Source organism: Carassius auratus, chromosome 19, assembly GCF_003368295.1.
Source record: "Carassius auratus strain Wakin chromosome 19, ASM336829v1, whole genome shotgun sequence".
Lineage (NCBI taxonomy): Eukaryota > Metazoa > Chordata > Actinopteri > Cypriniformes > Cyprinidae > Carassius > Carassius auratus.
Window position 1 is genome coordinate 12,738,139 of NC_039261.1, and position 21,673 is coordinate 12,759,811.

The window sequence follows — 21,673 nt, forward strand, 5'->3', positions numbered from 1 at the left end:
AAATCCTAGCCTAGCGAATGGCCGTTAATTGACTCCGATGAACATTTTCTGCTCTGTTAATTCTGTTAATGTTGCATACGCAGCGCTTTACTCTCTACGTTCCCAGCTGCTTGCCCGCTGTCTTCATCATCACAGCTACTTCCATGCAGCTAACTTGCACTGTGATGGAAATCTGTAGACTGGCCGTTACGCACCCAAGCTTATCATTAAAACATGCTGCTTTATGCTCATTACTCAAGGGGATCTAGATGAGGCTACTCCCGTTTCAGACAAGGTGTTTGGTGATATTTATGCCAAGTACACATGCTTCTATCTAACACATCAAAGATCCAGACAGAGACATAGCCAGCAATACAAAAATGCATTCATTTAAAATAAAGTCCATTGGTGAAGTCAGTGATTAACTCAATAGAATGCACTAATTAAATCTAGCCAGTGAAGCCACTCCTTGACCTTAATAGCTAATTAGCAAGCCCATGGATGAGGTCAATAATGAGGTAATACCTTGAAAAGTAATTATGACAATGAAAAGTACACTTCACACAATTAGCTCCCCTTAATTGCCTTATTAGCCTCTTTAAATGATCAGCTACATAATGAGCCCACCAATGAAGCAAAACGTGATGTGATCAATGAAGTCACATATTTGTTTACTCATTAAATTACTAATGAACCTCAGTTGCTAAATATAAGGTCATTAAAGAAAGACAGTATTTGTGTGGTCATCAGTTAAGTAACTAACAATTTCACACTAATACACAGTCTCTAAGGATATCTATTAAGAAATCAATAGCATCGTGATTGAAGTAACCACTGAGCTCAAAATAAAGCAAGTCTTTGCTAATTAATGAAGATACTGATAAGTAAATCTGTGAGATTATCATTGGTGTGGTTGTACAGTTTCCACTGTCATTTGTTCAGTCAGTTTGTAATATTTATCTGTTTACTCTCCACCGTTATTGTCAGACTGTCTCACATACTGTGATGGATGACCTAAGCTCGGATCTGCGATGATAACCTTTTACGTTCTTCTAATCATCACTTGAGGCAGATTCCAGTTTTACTGTAGTTATGAATAATTTAAAATGTATTATTACCCACCATTAAGGTTATTTTAGACTGATGGTTATGTTGAATTTAAAATGACACATTATTCACAATGTATTCATATACATACTTCTACAGAAAGTAGTAAGTAAACTTAAATATAGAATAAAGAAAAAAGACGAATGAAAAAAATACACAACGGTTCATAATGTCGAAAGACGTCTTGTAGGATGCATTTATTTAATCAAAATAGTAAAAACTGTAACATTATGAAATATTATTGCATTTTAAAAGAACTGTTTATTATTTTAATTTATTTTAAAATATAATTTATGCAAAAGCAACATTTTCAGCAGCCTTTACTGTATACAGTAAAGGCTGCTGAAAATGTTGCTTTTGCATAAATTATATTTATAGTACTTGCAGTTACTGAATTTGTTCATTCAACTAAAAATTTTAAGTTTTCAGTGTCTCAACTAGTTTGAAAGTTGACTGAACTAGGTAATTTGTCCTCATAACTTAAAAAAATTTGTTGACTCAATTCGATAGCAATATCACGTTCACAACATCACTTGTCGCGAGATCTCGTCATTCTCCTGAATGCTGTTGAAGAGAGAAGAAGGTCGTCAGCCATTCTAGTCAGTTTCTCCTCAAAGTTTGGACATTTGACTAGATTACAACTTTGGTAAGTAAAATATTCGTATTTATTGGCTTAATGTGTAAAATTACATTTGTTGTCTCAGAAGAGTAAGTATTGTTTAAAGAGTCGTATATTCTGTATGTAAGTTACTGTATGTAAATGTTCGTTTCGCGGCACTCTGAAGCCTCAAAATACAGGCGGTTCCACAGTATTCTCCTTATAAATATTAAAACAGATATTCTCCCATGCGGGACAGCGGAGCTAAACTTATGTGGAGCACGATAAAAATACAGTTTGTATGTATTATTTGAGCCCAGAGCTGCGTTAGAGACCGTTCAAACAGAGCGCGAGAGCTCAACGCGGATCACTGTATGGATTAAGAACGGCGGGAATAAAAAAAAAAGGAACTGCTCTAAACCTGACAGCGTAAGACATTCGTCAGAATATACATCGATGAAACATTAGGAGAAAAAAGAAGATTCCTACTCGAACTGTGTCTTTTCTGCATGTTATAAGGGAAACGAATGAGCACCATAGATGAGCACCTCCCTCAGAGTTCTTCTGGAGCGCGTATCTTAACGTTACATTTGATATCGCTGACAGAAACTTAGTTCTGATGATTTTTTTTACAGTCTACGGTTCAGATGAAGTTCTGAAGGTAGCGTTACAAACTCTTCTTTCAGTTTTCTGAAGTAACGTTAGTCATTCAAGTGCCTCGCTAGAACCTAGAACCCAGTGTAATATTGCGTGAATATCTGTTTTTATATAGTCTATGGTGAATATACGGTCATAAGTAAATTGCGTACGTTTAAATCTATATATTTTAGAATAAAAGTAATAATATCATATATCTTGTATAAATAGAGATACAATAACGATCGACACAAATGTGTTAAATTTCCTTTTATTGTGTTATAATTATGTGTTGTGTCATTTAAAAGCATTGTCTGGATGGTATAGTTTGTCTTTGGCATTTAATACAAACTTGTCAATACATTTGTTTTTCTCTGTAAAGATTTATTTATATGTATGTTTATTATTTTACAGTGTTTTAACATGTTTTTGTATTTTTCATGTTTATGATATTTTTGAATGACTGAAGATTCAGCGCAGAATTCAATAATCCTGTGGATGGACCACAGCGAGTCCTTTTGCAGTTATCCATCAAAAAGATATGCAGACATAATGGAAATGGCATTTACATTGTAGAGCTTGGACGAAGTTGTAAGTAAATTAATTTATTTATAAATGCACATTTATTGGAGTCTATGTGCTTTACAATTGTAAGGCCCTGTTTAATGCATCCCTTTGTTTTTATTAAAGCACACAGGCTCTGCGCAGGAATTCATCAAGGACATGACTGCTGGGATTACACTTGTGGATGACCAAACTGAGCACCATCAGTCTGCAGTGATGTGATCCAGGTAAAAGAAGAAGAAGAAATCTGGGTGATCTGGGGTTGTAACTCGTTGTTAGACGATCTGGGACTGGGACTAACAGAAATAAACTAATTCAGGTTTAAAACAACTTGAGGTTTAGTAAATGACAATTTTCTTTCTTTTTCTTTTTTGGGTGAACCCTTTACGAAAATGTAGATATTTGCATTGGAAAACAGCTTCAAAAGTTAGAGAACATAATTTGACATTATTTTCCCCAGTTTTATTCCGTGAATTTTCTATAATTGGTATTTAAAATGTCTTTATAAAGTGTTGAATTTATCTTCATAAAACCACCAGAAACCCTGTTTATGGACATAGCCATTCTTTATTATTTTGCTGAATACTGTTTTGAATCCTGAAAAATGTTCAGTGCTAGTATATTGGCCATTAGCAACTTTGCTTAAAGGATTATTTCACCAAAAAAATTAAATTAGGCCATGTTTTACTCATTCTCAAGGCACCCTATGTGATTTTCTTCTTTCAGACGAATCTGATCTGAGTTGAATTTAAAATTGTCCTGGCTCTTCAAAGTTATTTAATGGCAGCAGACAGGTGTGTTTTTTTTCTCAGCAGTCCAAAAATAGTCAAATAAAATGCACCCATCCATCAATAAAACGTGTCTCACGTGGCTCTGGGGGGTGAATAAAGGCTTCCTGTCGCAAATCGATGCACTTTTTGTAAGAAAAATATCCATATTTAAAAAGTTGTAAACACTTTTTTTTCTCTTCCACTGACTATCATACGTGCAAGCCTAATTTTGTGATTCTACTTCGTGATTGGCGTATTGTTGTCTCCTCCGCTCTTCCGTGTTCGTCACTAATCACCGGTGCATGCATGACCCCTATGTCCTATTTTCATCCACCCGGAATGGCTCTTACGAAAGTGAGAGAAAAGGGTTTAAATATGTTTTGAATAACATTTTAAATATGTATTTTTTTTTATTACAAAAACACATGGATTCGCTACAGGAGGACATTATTCACCTCTCAGAGCCATGTGAGGTACTTTTTATTATGAATTGATGCACATTATTTGACTACTTTTGGACTGTTGAAAAAAACACCCACCTATTGCCATAAATATTTTTTTATATAATCCGACTGGATTTGTCTGAAAGAAGAAGTCATACACACCTACGATGCCATGAGGGTGAATAAAACATACATGGGTTAACCAACCCTTTAGGGCCATTTCATAGTCAACTCATCTGTAGGCATACGTGTCCCCGAGGCTACGCATCGTTATGCTTCGGCCGCCATTATGCGTCGGTGCGTGGCCAAATGTGTGGTCCTAGTTTTTGATACGCGACGTGCCGATTCACGCAATACTATGCGTTGTCGGTGGGGGCGACATTGCAAGTATTGTACATTAATTCAAGTATATTGTGTTTACAAAAGAAGAAGGTATACAATGAATTGAATACAATGGCGGGCGAAGAGGAAAAATTATACGAACTTATACATATTCATCCACATTTATACCATAGTTCATCAGCAACAGAATACACTCCTCTTCAGTTGCCATTGTAATCTGAATATCACGCGACCCGACTCTACTAATATCACCCGACTCTACTACCCCCTGTTGCGTGAGCCGTGTATTGCATACACGCATCAACCGCGACGCTTGCGTTCACTGTTTAGACTATGAAAAGGAGTGCGTCGCTCGCGTTTCTTGCTCGCGTTTCCCGCATTGACTATGAAACGGCCCTTAGGAGTCATGCTTTACTCTGAACATGCAGTGCAACAGACTATTATTTAAAAGGAATACCTATTTACACCAATATATTTTCTGATCATTGTATAAATGGTGTGACAGATTAGACACTTAGAATCAGATTAAGAAAAAAAACCTGAATGTTGTATTGGTTTGTCACATTTTATGTCATTCAGAAATCATGTAGAATACCAGTGAAGAAAATAATTTCCCCCATTTTTAGAATAGTTGGTTCTGGGGGTGTATTTTACACTTATCTTCCCATGGGATTTTAAACTCTTTGTGTTCAGCAGAACAAAGAATTTAGTACAGTTTAATACAGGAAGTTATTTTGAATGTTTCTAAACGAAACCGTTGAGGAGCACCATTTAATTTTGACTTTCATTTTTGGTTACATTTTTCTAAATATCTTCCACTTGAAGGTGAATTACACTTTGCATTAATTGGTAGCTGTGCTTTTAACAAAATACACAACTTTAATAGTGTATGTACATATGTGTGTTCGTTTATAAATTTATTAAGTAATGTAATATTTTTTTTCTTTTCCCAGCCATCCAGTGACATTAAGGATGTTGAGAAAGAAATTGAAGAGGGCATTCTGATTGTAACTGAGGAACAGCAATGTGATGTGCTTCCCAAGGAATAACCAACATTGGTCTCATTTGGACATCCTGTCATCACTGACATCTCCCATGTCCCCAAGGCAAATGGACTCCTAATGGGTCTGTATGCAGTGAACATCCACTACCTCCAGCGCATTAAATACACCATTGAGGCTCTGCAAAAACTTGTGAAGACCAGCTGCTCCCACCATGTGCTCGCTACAGCGGCAGGAACTGTAGGTGTGGGGGAGTGAATGTCCAGCGCTCTCTCCACCCTCAACACCACAAATAAGGTGTCCTTGAGCAAGGCACAACTTCTCCCCGGGTACTGCAGCATAAATGGCTGCCCACTGCTCTGGGTGTGTGTTCACGGTGTGTGTTCACTGCTGTGTGTGTGCACTTTGGATGGGTTAAATGAAGAGCACAAATGTATGTCATGTCACTTTCACTTTTCAGTGTTCATGATGTGTCCATCGGCTCCACCGCACTCTTTCTTAAAAAGTAGTGTTTTTTTTTTATAAGGAAAGGTTCTTTTGTGCCTTTCACTATATAGAATGTACATTAAGTTTACATGTCATGACTTGGAATATGCATGTTCTCATGTAAACAAATGTTTTTTCACCTCTCATTTTCTTAAACAGTATGTACACATTTTCAGTATGTAGCATTATGATTGGGGACGAGTTTGGAAACTTTCAAGATCCTTCTGATGTTAACACCTCTGTCTGGTCATGTTGTGCTGTGAAATTTAGAATCTGACTTTAGATCTTTGTGCTTCCATGTGCATTCATTCCATTTATATCTTATACAGAAGTACAGTACACTCATTTTTTGTAACTAATTGTGATATTATATTACATATATCTTGGTTTCTCATTTTGACCATGACTTGCATTATGGTGGGGGGAGTGCATGTGAACTTGTGCAGGGTTAATATGCAGAGTTCAACCTTCTGATTTTCATATTGAGTTATGAAATTAAAAACAATCCCTGTGGTTTTGATCTGATGAATTGAAATGCAACTATTTGTTTCTCAATCCCATGCCAATGTTATTTATTATACATCACACTTTCAAGTGTCGGTTCAGATCTTTAGACGTGTTTGTATTTTGCATTTTTTGTTTTGTTTATCAATTATCAGTTGATGTGTTGACAGCAAATTGCTTGTTCAATTTAAATGTGAATGAAAGTGTTGTCTCTATCATTAAATAAATTACATTAAAAAAAGTATTTTGTCATCTTTATTTAAACATTTAAGGCAGTGGAGTAACATTTGTTTATGATTATTGATCGAAGTAAAAAAAAATCCCTGTTGACACAACATGATTTAGTTGACTGGACTAGAAAATAATAGTCAAGTCAACTTAAAGAAATTTGTTACCTGGACTAACTCCACTCTAGTTTGAAGTTGTTTCAACAAGATTTTTTTTGTCAAGATAACAAAAAAATTTTAGGCAGCGGGGTAACAAAATATTTTTAGTTGACTCAACAAATTCTTTTTTACAGTGTAGTCTTCAGTGTCACATTATTCTTTAGAAATCAAGAAACATTTTTTATCAATGCTGAAAACAGTTGTGCTCCTTTGTTTTTTTTTTGTGGGTTTTTTTTTGTTTTTTTGTGGATTTAATTGAAATATAAATCTTTTTAACATTATTAATTAGTTTACTGTCACTTTACTGCCTCACTGAATAAAAATATTAATTTCCCAAAATAGTGTGAACAAAGAGCAAATAATCTTTTCACATTATGCTAAATTCACAATACTGACTGTATGTTGTAGGTACCACCCACAATATTAGCTGTCAATCAAACTTGATTAACTTTTTTTTTTACTATTGTTAGTGTTCTGATTACATTATCTTCCCAACCTCTTCATTTTCTAAAGCCTGGTAATCTACAGCTGTGTTTACCTTTTTTAATCCATTAAAATATACATTAAACAAACAACAAAATCCCGTTATCACTACTACATGCATTATCTCTTGTAAACATTACTTGAGATTGCATCTGCAGTGTAGTATTTGCAGAACAAAGACGTGGAGGAGCAGTTCAGTATGTGAAGTCTAATGCACATGTGCACACACATATTTACATGCTTATTCAAATGATTCATATTCATTTGTGCGATTGTGTTCACACTCCATCGTGTCTCTGAGCCATTTTTGTTATACCATATTATCCTTTAATGATCAAATGTAAACATTCCTCATACTCTTGATGATACCAGAACAGCACGTCCACAAGTCGATCACCAAAACAGCCCCTCAAAGTGATTAAAACTACCCTAATTTCTCAGAAGAGCGATGATGCCAGTACCAATATCAAAGATCCCTTTGTTTGTACAGGTCTTTAATATGTTGTATGATCATCAAAGGGCGCCTGCAGAGCTCAGCCTCAGGCACCAAGCTTGCTTTTACACACTCTCGCTGGATGACATATCACGTCAAAAGCCCTGTGTAAATTATGAATGAAGCAGTAACCAATTACCATCATCTCTTCTGTTTGATGCCATAGCATTGATGAAAACAGATCCAGGCAGGCTTGTTACTCGCAAGTGTTGTCTAGACGTGGCGGAGTTCTGTGTTTTTTAAGGGGGGGATGGTGAGTTTTACCGCCAGACAGCTTAAACTGACCTTGCATTCGTGTCGTTGTACCTGAAGACTGAAATGAAAGCTCAGGGACCCCATCTGTTCCAGTGTAATGACTGTGCTATTTGAAGGCAGGAAAGGTTCGTCTGGAGCAGCTGGTATCTTTCCCCATGACCTTTTAGCATTCCTTCCCTCGCCATCTGACAGATGTGTCAACTCGATTATTTCAAAAGAGCCCTGAATAAATAACCAATTGTGAGCATGGGCTAACCTGAAGCGATGGCGAAACGTGGCCGCCGCTTGCTTTCTCACAATAAAGCACCGCAAACGACCAGATGGCTGCGTTAAAACGCCGCCGCAAGAGTCGCAGAGTGCGTTTACCTTCGGTTCCTTGCGATGTTTTTGACTAAATGGCTTTTTTGGAACAGTGACTGGTGGGCCTCCTCAATGGGAGTGAAGGAGGACAATGGGGTGAATTGAACGCCATTGTGCGCTGTTTGCCCTTGGAGCCAAACTATTAGCCAGTGGAAGGGGCAGGCGACCGAGAAGAGGGCCGGGGGGGCCTCAGGTGTTGCTCGGTGGCACTGAATGGATTCCCTCTCAGGCTGGAAGCACACAGCTGAGGAGGGCTGCTGCAGAGGGCGGGGGCTAATTGACTCACTGAGTGATTGGAGGACTGTGAAGAGGCGACCGCAATCAGACCTGCTCTGATAGAGTTTGATGCCTCCCTAAATAGTTTTCAAATGGAGGAGCAGGTGCTGTTTTCAAGCAATCCGAATGCCGGTGTGAGCGTCTTCGTTCCCACGGTGAAGGTGAACGTGCTCACGTGGATCCAAGTCCTTGGACGCTTAGATATTGTTAGTGGTCTGAGCTGTGATAAGCTCGCCCCATATATCATCCGTTGGTGTCCTTTATTCCCAGTTCAGATTCAATCTGGAGGTTTTTGAGGCTTTGTAAGCCCACAAGCCTGCACCATGATGGGCGCTTTAACACTATTTTGTCAATCACAATCGCTTTGATGTATAGGAGTAAAGCTCCTCATCAATGCAGCGCACCTTCGGGGGTATTAGGGGCTCTGTCATGGCACGCGGCTTTGCGGAGGCCTGCGCAGACAAATCTGGCTGTGATGAGAAGACTGGAATGTAATTTGGTTATTCCCTGGAGACTGCACACATGATGGAGCTGTACAACTAAAGCAACTGATTCCAGCTATAAAAGATAACCCAATACTGTATTGATTCTATAAACATTTCGAAACTATCTATATGAAGTTTTCCCTGCTTTCTGGGTCTCTCAATAACAGATGCAAATAATGACTTTAAAAAAGTAAACAGCTGATGCATTTGTATGCATTATTACGCTTTTTTCTAAACACATAAAACACAGAAACTTGTTTTTCACATTTGAGATTACGTCTAGTTTGGCCTTCAACAGATTAGTTACATTTTATCTTGAGATGTAACAACACTTATGCTACATTATTTGGTTGATTAAATAATTAACACTTTTTTCTAATCATTACAATTAAAAGTTGTCTGTATTATTTATGGATTTGAGCAACATGGACTGACAATGACCAATGAACTAACATTAACAAAAATGAATACTGTAATAAATGTATTGCTTATTGTTAGTTAATGTTAGTTGATGCATTACTTATTTAATGTTATCTAATGGGACCTTATTGTATAGTATTACCAATAAATATTTAATTAAGTCTTTAAAAAAAGTTTTTACCTTTTTAATGCTAATGCACTGGTGCAAACATAAATATAAAATTCGAAGAACAAAGGTTACCAAGTTTGTCTCTTCAACTTGTCTTTAATTCTTAATTTTTGGCCATATGGACTTTAAAGAAAATTAAATCAGTTTGATATCATTATGTATTGATAAAGACATTTTAACACAGGACTTTGAAATTAAATGGTAAATAAAATTGCATTCCTTGTATTTTATACAACTTCAGCTATCTCAAATTCCATCTCAAGTATGATGTTCACTGACATTTGTGTCTCCTTGGCACATTAACTTTTAATAAATCTTAATTTGTGGCACATCTGTGACAAGTGATGGTCATAATTAGTGTAAAAATCTATACTAATAATTTTTAAAACATTTACATGAGATATTCCTATTAATAATGTTTGCTAATAAATGTTTACATTAAAAAACAACAACTCATCAACGTGACCCTCATAATTGCATTTTCATTTGGAAGTGTACATTTGATAGATGCTTTTATCCAAAGCGACATTGCATACAAGATGCATATTCTTTCGGTTTTTTCTTTCCCTGGGAATCAGTCCCATGACCTTGGTGTTGCTGGCACAATGCTCTCTACTGTAAAAATAAAAACTTGGCAATCTGTTAGTTTTAATGAAAACTAATCCTTAGGACACCAAAGTGCAGTAGCTGAAGTCAAACACAGTCAACAACAACTTGATTTGCTTTGACCCTGAATTATTCCACATCATCAACACTAAACTAATTACTAAACGAACGGAGTCATAAAGGCCCCCCAGAGTTCAGCAGGTCTGCAGACCCAGGAGGAATGCAGTGATGTTGACCTCCTCTAACATGAGATCCACCCCTGAAGATCCAGAGAGCTCTGGCCAGCACTCTGCCCTCTGTGCCTGTCAGCAGGGCTTCTGGTGCTCGTTTGTCATTTCTATTGATTCAGGGGAATGACAGATGGTGATTATGGGAGCCTGAGACAGATTGCCTTTATGAGAGTGGCTCACAAGCCAGCCATCTCTGCTGCCGTCTGTGCCAGGCGTATGACTAGCAATCGTACTGTGTGTGCCCAGCACTGGGGCAAAGGCATGGTGTGCCATTCTGTCATTAAGATCTACAATCAGGCGCACACCACACCTCCTTTCTTTCTCTGCCTTTCTGCCAGCAGTAAAAGGGTCTGTAAATATGGAAGAAAGACCTGCTTGTAACACTTAGAGTTACGTTTTTCTTCTGTTAGGGATTTGTCAGCAAGCACTTGGCCAATTCAAGGTTTTCACTGTAAATTGTTTTGATGATCATTCAACCGCTGCCACTGTGCTCCACTATATTCCTTTACATTTCCTCTGCCAAAAATCATACGAAAATGTGGGTCACTAAGCTATTCACTCGTGTAATTTATCCAGACATTGTCCAGCTGTGGGCTCTGTTAGCTAGCGGGAGGACCGGGATGCAATCGCACCCTAAGAGCTATTTGTCAAATTGTATGTAATGCATATTAGATGGGCACTTCAGCAAACATGTCTTTGTGCTACAGCACATACATATTTCACAAACGCCAAGCCATGAAAGATGAATTGTGTTTCACTACAACAATAGGGCCACTGGAGGTAAACTTCCTGGCTTCCAAACAGGTTTAGTAGTCCAAAAATGGGATAGAGATTTACGAAAATTGTGATAGATGCATTATTTTGTCCTTTTTCCTGCATAGATACAAAAACATGCTACCTTTACTTCTGAATTATCATATTCAAACTGAAAAAGTTTCAAAAAAGCCTCAAGCCCAAAACATTTTCCAAAGAAATGGAAGCACAAAGATCATCCCTAATTATGTCTTAAACTCTTCTCTTAAAATCTTCTCTGATTAAATTGATTGGGTCATTGATCGAGAGGTTTACTGATGAGCCAGCATATCAATGTCACAACAGTGTAATGTACACTTTGCAATTATAATGTAGTTCAATTATAATTCCATACTAGTCTTGCCAGGTTCAAATATAGATTTTTATGATTAATTGAGGACTTCAGTTGAATAATTCATTTAATGCTTATGTGCGATACAAAAACAAACACAAGAGTGTGACCAGTGGAGCCTGATTCACATGCAAAATGCATCTGTTTTTGAAGATTTCAAAAAGACCAGGTTTAACTTAGTCTGAAATATGGCTTCTTAATTATAGCAAAAATCAAAAGTAACGATTATTTTGGTCAATGCTGAGATCACATTATTTAACAGGTTTACTCACTGACTTTGAAAATATAATGCATTAATTTACATTAAAAATATATATTTTTATCAGTGGATTGAACTGAGAAACAAGTGTAAATATTTACTTGATGATTTTAGGGAGGTGCTATGAACGAAAGGAGGGTGCTGGTTTTATTTCAGCATAATTTATTTCAGAAAAGTGAAGTAAAAAATTGCCATTCTAACTGTAAATCAAACTGAATTCGAATCAAATCAAATCAAGAGCCTGTGAATCTGTATTGATGCCAAACCCTACTAATTTATGCACATACAACCATTTTTAAAAAGGGCCAATTTTACAAAATATGTGATTTAGAAATTAAATCATTTATTACTTCCGGGCACACATATAAATGTTAAAAAGACACTTCAAGTTAATATCATTTTATCTACATAAGATGATCATTCAGCCTGTTTATACTGAGCTTCATGTTCACATTACACTGTCTTAAAGGACTAGTTACTATAATTTTTGGATACTTTATCTATGAAACCTCTCATGGCTACACAATTATCTGAACTAAAAAAAAAAACAACAACAACCAAGCATTATCTGAAATCAGAATCTGCATCTATTTTTAAGCACATTGATTTGCATTAAAGCTAAAACAATGTCATGACCACACATACACACACACAAACACACACAAAAAGAAATAGTAATTCCTTATGTTTATGATACAGCACACTGACCATAAGAGCTTTCCTGAAGTAGCCTCTCACTGCGCCCTCAGTCTCATGGGCACCATGATGTAAATGTGCTCGTAAAACTGCCGAGGAAATGAGAGGCTAGTTGCTTAATTGGGTTTTATTGAGCCTTCTGGTTCATCTTAAGGTGGGAGTTAAATTGTCTTGATACCTCAGACCTGCCATGTTCACTCTGCCACCAGTCAATATTCACACTCCGTCATTACGTTACATTAATGTCCATTTAACACTATTTATTGTCTTCACACCTTTGACTTCACATTTGTAACATGGGTATTCATTTAACACAAGGAGAACACATTTTGAATACACATTAATGATTTTGAACTGACTTTTCATTCCATTTGTGGTGTATGTCTGAATGGAAGAGGCTTATTGAACAAGGAAAAAAATTTAGGACGGGACTTAATTTCATGGTGATTTTAAATGGGATAGACAACCAAATCTTCAAAGCTGAATGCTCAAGCTGCTATTCTCCAAATAATGACACTGATAAAAACATTTATGTTTTATAGAAGAGAGCACAGGTTTAGAGCAATGTGAGGGTGGATATATGATGATATGATATGATTTTTGAGTGAACTTACTCTTTAAATACAGCATAAAGAAAAGCACAAAAAGGCAGACCTCACAGTGGCCATAAGCTGTTTCCGGAGGAGCACTACTGCCATCTAATGGTGATGTAAAACTCAACTCGGCCTTAAAACACTTCATCCACACATTAATATCAAACTAATTTTATTTGTCTGTCTATTTCATATTGTTGTTTTCACACTCGGATACTAATATTAAAATGCCAAAGGTGAACAGACGTTCTAACAAAGCATTCCCAGAAGAGTGGAAGCTATAATTAATTGTTCATACTTTTGGCCATATCGTGTATCAAAATCATTTAAGTACGGTACTGTCTTTTCTTTGGAGAAAAACACTTGCAAATAGTACGTTCATAATGTAGCAATAACTTTGTTTCCAAAAAAACAGTATCACATTACCTTACCATCTGCCTTTGTGTCTGGCTGTGACGCTTCTCTTCATTCAGTTCACACAGGAGGAGACTGCAAACATGAGAAATATTGCATGTATAGTACACAAAAGTCAAGTTAATTATACATTTTCTGATAACTCTAATCTTTTGTGTTCAGATATGTTATGTACAGTATGACAGCAGATGACAAAATATCACACTTGGACCTGCATACACAAACATGCCCAGCAAAAGACTGGCATCAGATTAGAAAAAAGAAAAGGAGGAAAAAAACACTTTTTTCCAGATGCAACCTTTCTTCTCCCCCAACTGAGTGCACTATAATTTTCAGGCTGTCCTAAATGTGAAAGGATATTAATATGCGTTTACATCTGTCTTCTATTAATATTCATGCCTGAATCCACATCTCTACACAAAGCCAATTTTCTGGCCATCTGGGTTACGGCTGGTGGAGGTGATGGATCCGTTTTTATTTGCAAGGCAGCAATACATCATGAAATCCCTTCTCCGTCGAAGTGTTGTGGAGTGCCTGAGCAAAATGTGGAGGATTTTAATTAGAAAATAAAAGATGGGTTTCATTGGGACCCCCATCTCCCTCCAGTCTTTCTGATGAGAACGGCATAAAATGCAAACATACCCCCACATGAAGATATAGAGAATCACATCTGCTTTTATTGGTTTTATTAAAGAATCTTAATTTTTACTTGATTTCAATTACTCTAATTATCAAGCAGTAATGAAATATAAGATAAAATGAAACAATGTCCTGCAATCCACCAGAGGATAAGCAGTTTGGAGAATGGATGGATGATATAGCTTAAAATCCACTTTTAATTCTTAAAGTAAAAATTTCAATACATAAAACAACACCACAAAAAAATGAAAATAATATTTATCTCATATTTAGGGATGCATGATATTCAATAAATGATAAATGGCCGATATTACAATTATTTAGCTATTTCCTCTAAATAAATATAACACTAAAAACCAAAACCAGTCATTTAATATGTTACTGGTGAATTTAGGCATCACAATATTAAGATATTCATTTTGAGATTTGGTAAAAACTAACAATCATATTAACTAATGAATGTTTTCAAAGACGAGCATATGATCTAAATGTAAAAATAAACTCAATAGCATGAACAATTCAACATCCAATATCATTTAAATAAAATCTATAATTCACTGATAACAGATATGATGCCAATATATTGTTAATCTTAAATAATTATTCTGAATGTTGTAACTACAGGCATGCATTTAAACTGATGGCTCAAATTTATCAAATTCTGAAAAAAAAGGTTAAATAACAGAAGTGACCAACCACAGAAATCAGTCTTTATCGAAAAACATTTGGAAAGGACGACAGTTAATCGAACCAATGTCGCCCTGTTATTATACAGATATCAATTATTGGAGTAGTAGCCTGACTGTGCGTCTCAGGAGGCCAAACACTGTCTATCAGGCATGGACACTTCTTAATGATTAATGCTGAAAGTAACTCCATGAACTCCAACTGCATACCCATGGGGCATAGAAGCCTCACAAAATGACCAGTTTTATTGCAGTGCTGAGAATCAATTATGCTAAAAGATTCTAACGAATGCACTTCAGGGAAACAAAGCTGCACTCTTGGCGATTTTATCCATTTGCATATTGATGACATAAATACAGCATAAATACAGCGAAAATTATGTGCCTCAAGATGACTTAAAAACACCTTCGATCTATTGCTCATGCCACTGTACCTCACACACACACACACACACACATTAAACCTCAGAGGACTGTGCAGTGTTTCTGGAGTCTGAAGTCATCCTCAATTAGCCGGTAAAGCAAAAAGTTCTGGAAGCACTCCAAAAACGGCCTCTCGAGGGAAGTGATAGATATTGTGTGTTTAGGGGGGGCAGTCTATTACAGCTAAGAGGTTAACGTGCAGTAAAGATGTACTCAGCTGTTTGAGTGTGTGTGATGGCCGCAGTCTGGCAGCATCACCGGCTCTGAGATGCATTAAGGTAAAAATACAGGGTGGGGAATCTGGCTCAAAGAATGGCGAAGCACAATAAAGATTTATATTAATATTAAATGTGGGATAAATAAAGTGGGCTTAAAGGTACGATCAATTTTAAGGGTATGGAGGAAAATTACATGGAACTTCTTAATTTATCTGCACATTTATGTACTTGCAGGCACTTTCTTACCTAAGCTACTTACAGTGAAATTTAACTAAATTACACGCATCACACAAGTGTCAACAAGGGCACATGATACTGTATATGCCATGCTATGATGGGGTATTTTTCTCAAATCAGTGACAACAAACAGAAGTTTTTAGTAAACCCTTTGGATGGAGCCACTAAAAGTATAGCGATGCTAAAAATATAAAATGGAAGACAAAAAACTAAATTCCAATCCAAGTTACTTTCAAGGAAAGTCTGTTCGCTTGACTGCCATATGTGCAACACCTGCGGGCAGCTCAAACAAGACTAAGTTCTATCTAAATGAATGGAGGAATCCTGAAATCTCAAAAACTGCTCGCTGTACTTGCAATTAAATTATATATTTCAAACCAGCAACAAAATTTGAAATGAACTGCCCCATGAATGTTGTTTCTTATTTGATGACTGTGCATTTTGAGATGCACCTGTAAATGGATGAGTTATAAAAAATGTACCCCCTCACAGTTGTCATAAAGGGCAAAATTAGTAGAACAAAATACAGGGAGATTGCCAATTTGGCTGGAACAGATTTCCGAAGATTTCTAATCTTCTCTGGGATGTGGTGTCTGATCAGTACCAAATCCACCAATCTATGGGGGGGGGGGGGGGGGTCATGGCCTAACCCTAGGGTTGTGGGTTCGAGTCTCGGGCTGGCAATATCACGACTTAGGTGCCCTTGAGCAAGGCACCGAACCCCCAACTGCTTCCCGGGCACCCCAGCATAAATGGCTGCTCACTGCTCTGGGTGTGTGTTCATGGTTTGTGTGTGTTCACTGCTGTGTGTGTGCACTTTGGATGGGTTAAAAGCAGAGCACGAATTCTGAGTATGGGTCACCATACTTGGCTGTATGTCACGTCACTATGTGGTTTTGATCCATAAGCATTGGCAAGCTCTGCCAAGTCCTTTGCCCTCTTGTGCCTCCCTGATTAGCTGTGTCACCACCCATGTGTGTTCAATACACCCTGGGACCCCTCTCGTCTGCACCAAGGTGTCTATATAGTTCTTAGTTCTTAAGGAGATATCCAATCAAACGATGGGAAACAATCTTGAAGAAGGTTTTGCACTCAACACTAAGGAGGGAGATTATCCTAAACTGCTCGATGGTATTTGCATTCTCCTCCGTGGGAACCCACACCCCTTCTGCATATCTCCACTGCTGAGGTATTCTTCTTCTTCTCCAGATGATTCTTAGAATCTTCCAAAGACATTCCAGAAGCCTGGGGCAATGTTAGAAGACCTTGTATGGAACTCCACTTGGGCCCGGTGCTGATGATGTTCTGGCAGATTTAATGACCTCTTTGACTTCCTTAAGGGTGGGTTCATTGATGTTAAAGAGAGTGCTATGTCCAGGTGGGCACATCAGGGCTGCACAGTGCCCAAGGTGTTGGTTGAATATATTCACAGAAATTTGACTGGAAGGAAAAAGTGTGGTAGGAAAAAGTGCACAAGCAACAGGGATGACCACAGCCTTGGGAAGATTGTCATTGTTTGCAGAAGGACTTTAGCACCTGCCCACAGTGCCAAAACCACTTCCAAGTGGTTTGCTGACCATGATATTACTGTTCTTGACTGGCCAGCCAACTCACCTGACCGGAACCTCACAGAGAATCTATAGGGTATTGTGAAGAGTTAGATAAGTACAGTAACATCTGACAAACATTACAGAGGAGCTGAAGGCAGCTATTAAAGCAACCTGGGCTTCAGTAATGCCTCAGCAGTGCCACGGGCTGATCGCCTCCACGCCACGCCGCATTAAAGCAGTAATTCATACAAAAGGAGCCCCAACAAAGTATTGAGTGCATAATTAAACCTGTTTCAGATATCTTGAACATTTCTGTTTTGTAAATATAGTTTTGATTGATCTTTGAGAAAATATAAAAAAAATTCAGATTTCCTAAGCTGTAAGTCATAACCATCAAAATTAAAACAAAAATCCCATAATTGTGGTTGCATGTTCTAGCCCAAGAGGAACCCAGTATTTATGCTCGAAATTAATCAAACTAATGAAGCTCAAAATGGAATATTCAAATTTTTTTTTACCCCAAAATAAAGCACTTTTCCAAGATATTCAATTTTTTTAGATGCACCTGTAAATTATATTAGCCTTAAAGTTCTGCATAATTTAGGGGAGTGGCCACTTGAGTGACAGGTGTATTGCTGCTGCTGACACTGCCATTGAGCTAGGGGGGCGTGGCTTCAGCAACCAGCTCCAGCGTCTTAGTCCATTTTTGATTATCCAGAAGTGACATGCGGAGATGCGCTGCCAAGATAGCAACGCCCCGCTCCACCCACTTTGAGCTTAAAAAACGCTCTTCAGAAAACTACGGGCGACGTTACGGACAATACGTCCATGTTTTTATACAGTCTATGGTCCAGCCTCAGGTTTCTGTGGGAACCGGAGCTTCTAATGGCTGTTGCAGTGATGCAATGACTTTACCAATCAACGATAGGCTCTTTCATTTTGAAGGCGGCACTATCCTGCCAGGTCCATCCTTAGTGGGAAGCAACTGATGCAGTCAACCCCGACCCCCCACCCCACTCACCCTCCACCACCCCATATCGCATGCTGCACTGTCTCTCTCATTCATAAGTATAGAAGAGAAATGTGTTTATATTTCTATAGTAATTGATTTTAATCCTCCAGTCCCCAGCAAAGTTTTGGTTCCCCAAAGAAACTTTGCGTTCACATATAAAACTTCTGCATTCTCTCTCACAAGATGTATGTATATGAGCAAATGAAAAATAATATGATATCGGAGGAAAATAACTAGGATATATTGTTTTTGTGAGTGGACATAAAATCCATAAGCTATTAGACTATATAACAACTTACATTTCTGTTTTCACAAGTGAACAAAATACATCAATACAAATACCTCAGGGAAATTTTTTACGTTTTGCAAACAATCCCAAAGTTTCTCAAGCGAACAAACAATTGTTCGAAATAATATAAAAAGTATATATAAATATAAATATAAAGGGGAAAGTATAGTTCAGTGTTTTTGTGCTTGAACACAATATTGTCAGGGATTGCAAATGTTTTGCATGCTAATGCGAAGATGGTAGGACGACATGAACAAAAAAAGCATGAACTGAAATATAATTTTTCCTATTTTCATAATCCATGTGTGGGATTTATATTTTGGTGATCTCTATTCACAGTACACCACGTACACCACATATGCAAGCCTGGACCACAAAATCAGTCATAAGTAGCATGGGTATATTTGTAGCAATGGACAACAATAATTTGTACGGGTCAAAATTATCGATTTTTCTTTTATGGCAAAAATCATTAGTTTATTAATTTAAAACCATGTCCCATGGAGATATTTTGTACATTTCCTACTGTAAATATATCAAAACTTAATTTTTGATTAGTAATATGCATTGCTAAGGACTTAAAGCTGCAGTCGGTAACTTTTGACGCTCTAGCGGTTAATAAACACAACTGCTTGCGTCTTGCGGAAGAACATTTTAGCCAGAGCTACTTCTCTCTGTTTATGTTTATGAAGAAACACAAAGGTACTGGGTTACTCCGCCGCGGTACCCCCGAAGCAATCTTAAATAGTCCGAATATAAACACTTATTATAGGTGCACTCTAGTGATTCAGGACAAGCTAAAAACACGGTTTGGAAAATGGATTCATGGTGTACTCGCTTATTATATACATTTTGAACACAAAAGAAAGTTACGGACCGCAGCTCTGATTGGTTGTTTTTCTACCGGGAGCGGTGTATTTCTGCAAATGGCAATAGGACCACTGGGAGGAGCCAGAGGAGCTTGATTTTTTCACTGATTATCTGTCTCATATTCTACTGTCAGGAGATAATGACAGTTTTAACAAATATGTAAAAAATAAATTTTTACAAAAGTTACCTGCTGCAGCTTTAATTTGAACAACTTTAAAGGCGATTTTCACAATATTTAGATTTTTTTTTTTTTTTTTTTTTTTTTTTTTGCACCCTCAGATTCCAGATTTTCTAATAGTTGTATCTCGGCCAAATATTGTCCTGTCCTAACAAACCATACATCAATGTAAAGCTTATTTTTTCAGCTTGCAGATTATGTTTTTTTTTTTAAATGTACCCTTATGACTGGTTTTTTAGTACATGGTCACATATTGCATCAACTTGCCACAAAGGCTCAACCTGTGTTGGTTGAAATTATTTTTATTTATTTTTTTTTGCTGGCCAGTAATGATGAAAAATGTCCAATAACATTTTTTATAGGCATGTCTGTAAATGTAATTTTCAAAAATGGTGTGTAAAACCAAGCAACCACCTCCCGCTCTCTCTCATGAAGCCAATTTCATCATTACTGCCCACTGCTCCAGGTGTGTGTTCGTTGCTGTGTGTTTGTGCACTTGGATGGGTAATATGCAGAGCACAAATTCTGAGTATGGGTCACCATACTTGGCTGTATGTCACGTCACTCACCGAAGTGACAAACTGTAATTCACTGGCCGCAAAAGGAAGTCAATCCCATAGACTCCCCATGTTAAAATGCCCTAGTTTACAGCCTAGTTCAAAAAAATTATGTTGGTCTGTATGGCTAATATTGCCCTTCATGACAACTGTGAATTTTGTTTTAGAACTCATCCTTTTAAATTATATTAAGCCTTAAAGTTCTGCATAATTAAGGGCGTGGCCACTTGAGTGACAATTAGATTGCCGCAGATGACACTGTCGTTGAGCAAGATGGGCGTGGTTCTGGCAACCGCCAGTTTTTCCCCAATTTTTGATTGTCCGGGAGTGACGTGCTGCCAAGATGGCGACGGCCGCCTCCGCTCACTATGAGCTTCTTAAAAGCTCTTCAGAAACCTACGGGTGACGTCACTGACACAACATCCATGTTTTTATACAGTCTATGAGTTAAACGTGTGATAACTAGGTCTCCCCCTTTTAGTTTGTGCAGAAGCCTCAACATGTAAACCCTTCTCAGATCTAAGTATGCCACACAGACTTTAAAGACACACACCACATTTAAAGACGTGAAAGAAGATATCTTGGGACCGATATGCAATCATAATATGAGCCAGATTCAAATATACACATTGATGAAATGATTTCTCAGAGGGTATTGTTTGCATGTTAATGAAACTCTTGCATTCTTCTAGATGAATTGACATCACGCAGGACGAAAGGCGTCAGCATAAGGTGGGCCGTGCATTTTAAATGAGAGCAGAATGAAGTGGTAATCAGCAGAAGGCTTTACTCTAATTTCATGTAGCTGCTGACAGACTCCACAGAGCACATAATGACAGAAGCAGGCAGCCGTGCGGACACACTGCTGCCGGTGATTGGTGGGGTGCAGGGACCGTAGAGATGACTTGACACCCTTAGAGAGCACAACACTGATGAGGTCTCACCTGCAGGCAGCAGGAGCAATGCTCAAAGGCCCCGATACCTCTCTCACTGGGCCCTAGACAGCCAAGACTCCTGACATATGTCATTCCCAATCTGTTCGGCAGGAACACTTCTTTCTGACATAACCTGTCAGCACAGCACAGACGGCCACCAACTCGAAGCTCAGAGAGTTGTGTTGATGCAACCCACTTCCCGCTAATTGGTGTTTTTGTAATAACACCATCTGTTCCTTAAGTCAGTCAGACTCTGTCTCTAAGAGGACACAATCTTCCAGAACAAATGAATTCACCAGGCAAACAATGCAGGATTTTTTGGGCTGAGGGCAACTTCCACAAGGTGAAGACTGAAGATCTAAGGGGAAAGAAGAAGAAGA

The 21,673-nt window shown here is 37.7% G+C and overlaps 1 long non-coding RNA gene across 1 annotated transcript; it reads left to right on the top strand.

The window, feature by feature from the left end:
- Positions 1-2,852: 2,852 nt before the first annotated feature.
- On the top strand, positions 2,853-5,449 carry LOC113120266 (uncharacterized). The gene is made up of 3 exons (XR_003294566.1): positions 2,853-2,911; positions 3,011-3,111; positions 5,393-5,449. It is a non-coding gene; the product is annotated as an uncharacterized LOC113120266 (long non-coding RNA).
- The last annotated feature ends 16,224 nt before the right edge of the window (positions 5,450-21,673 follow it).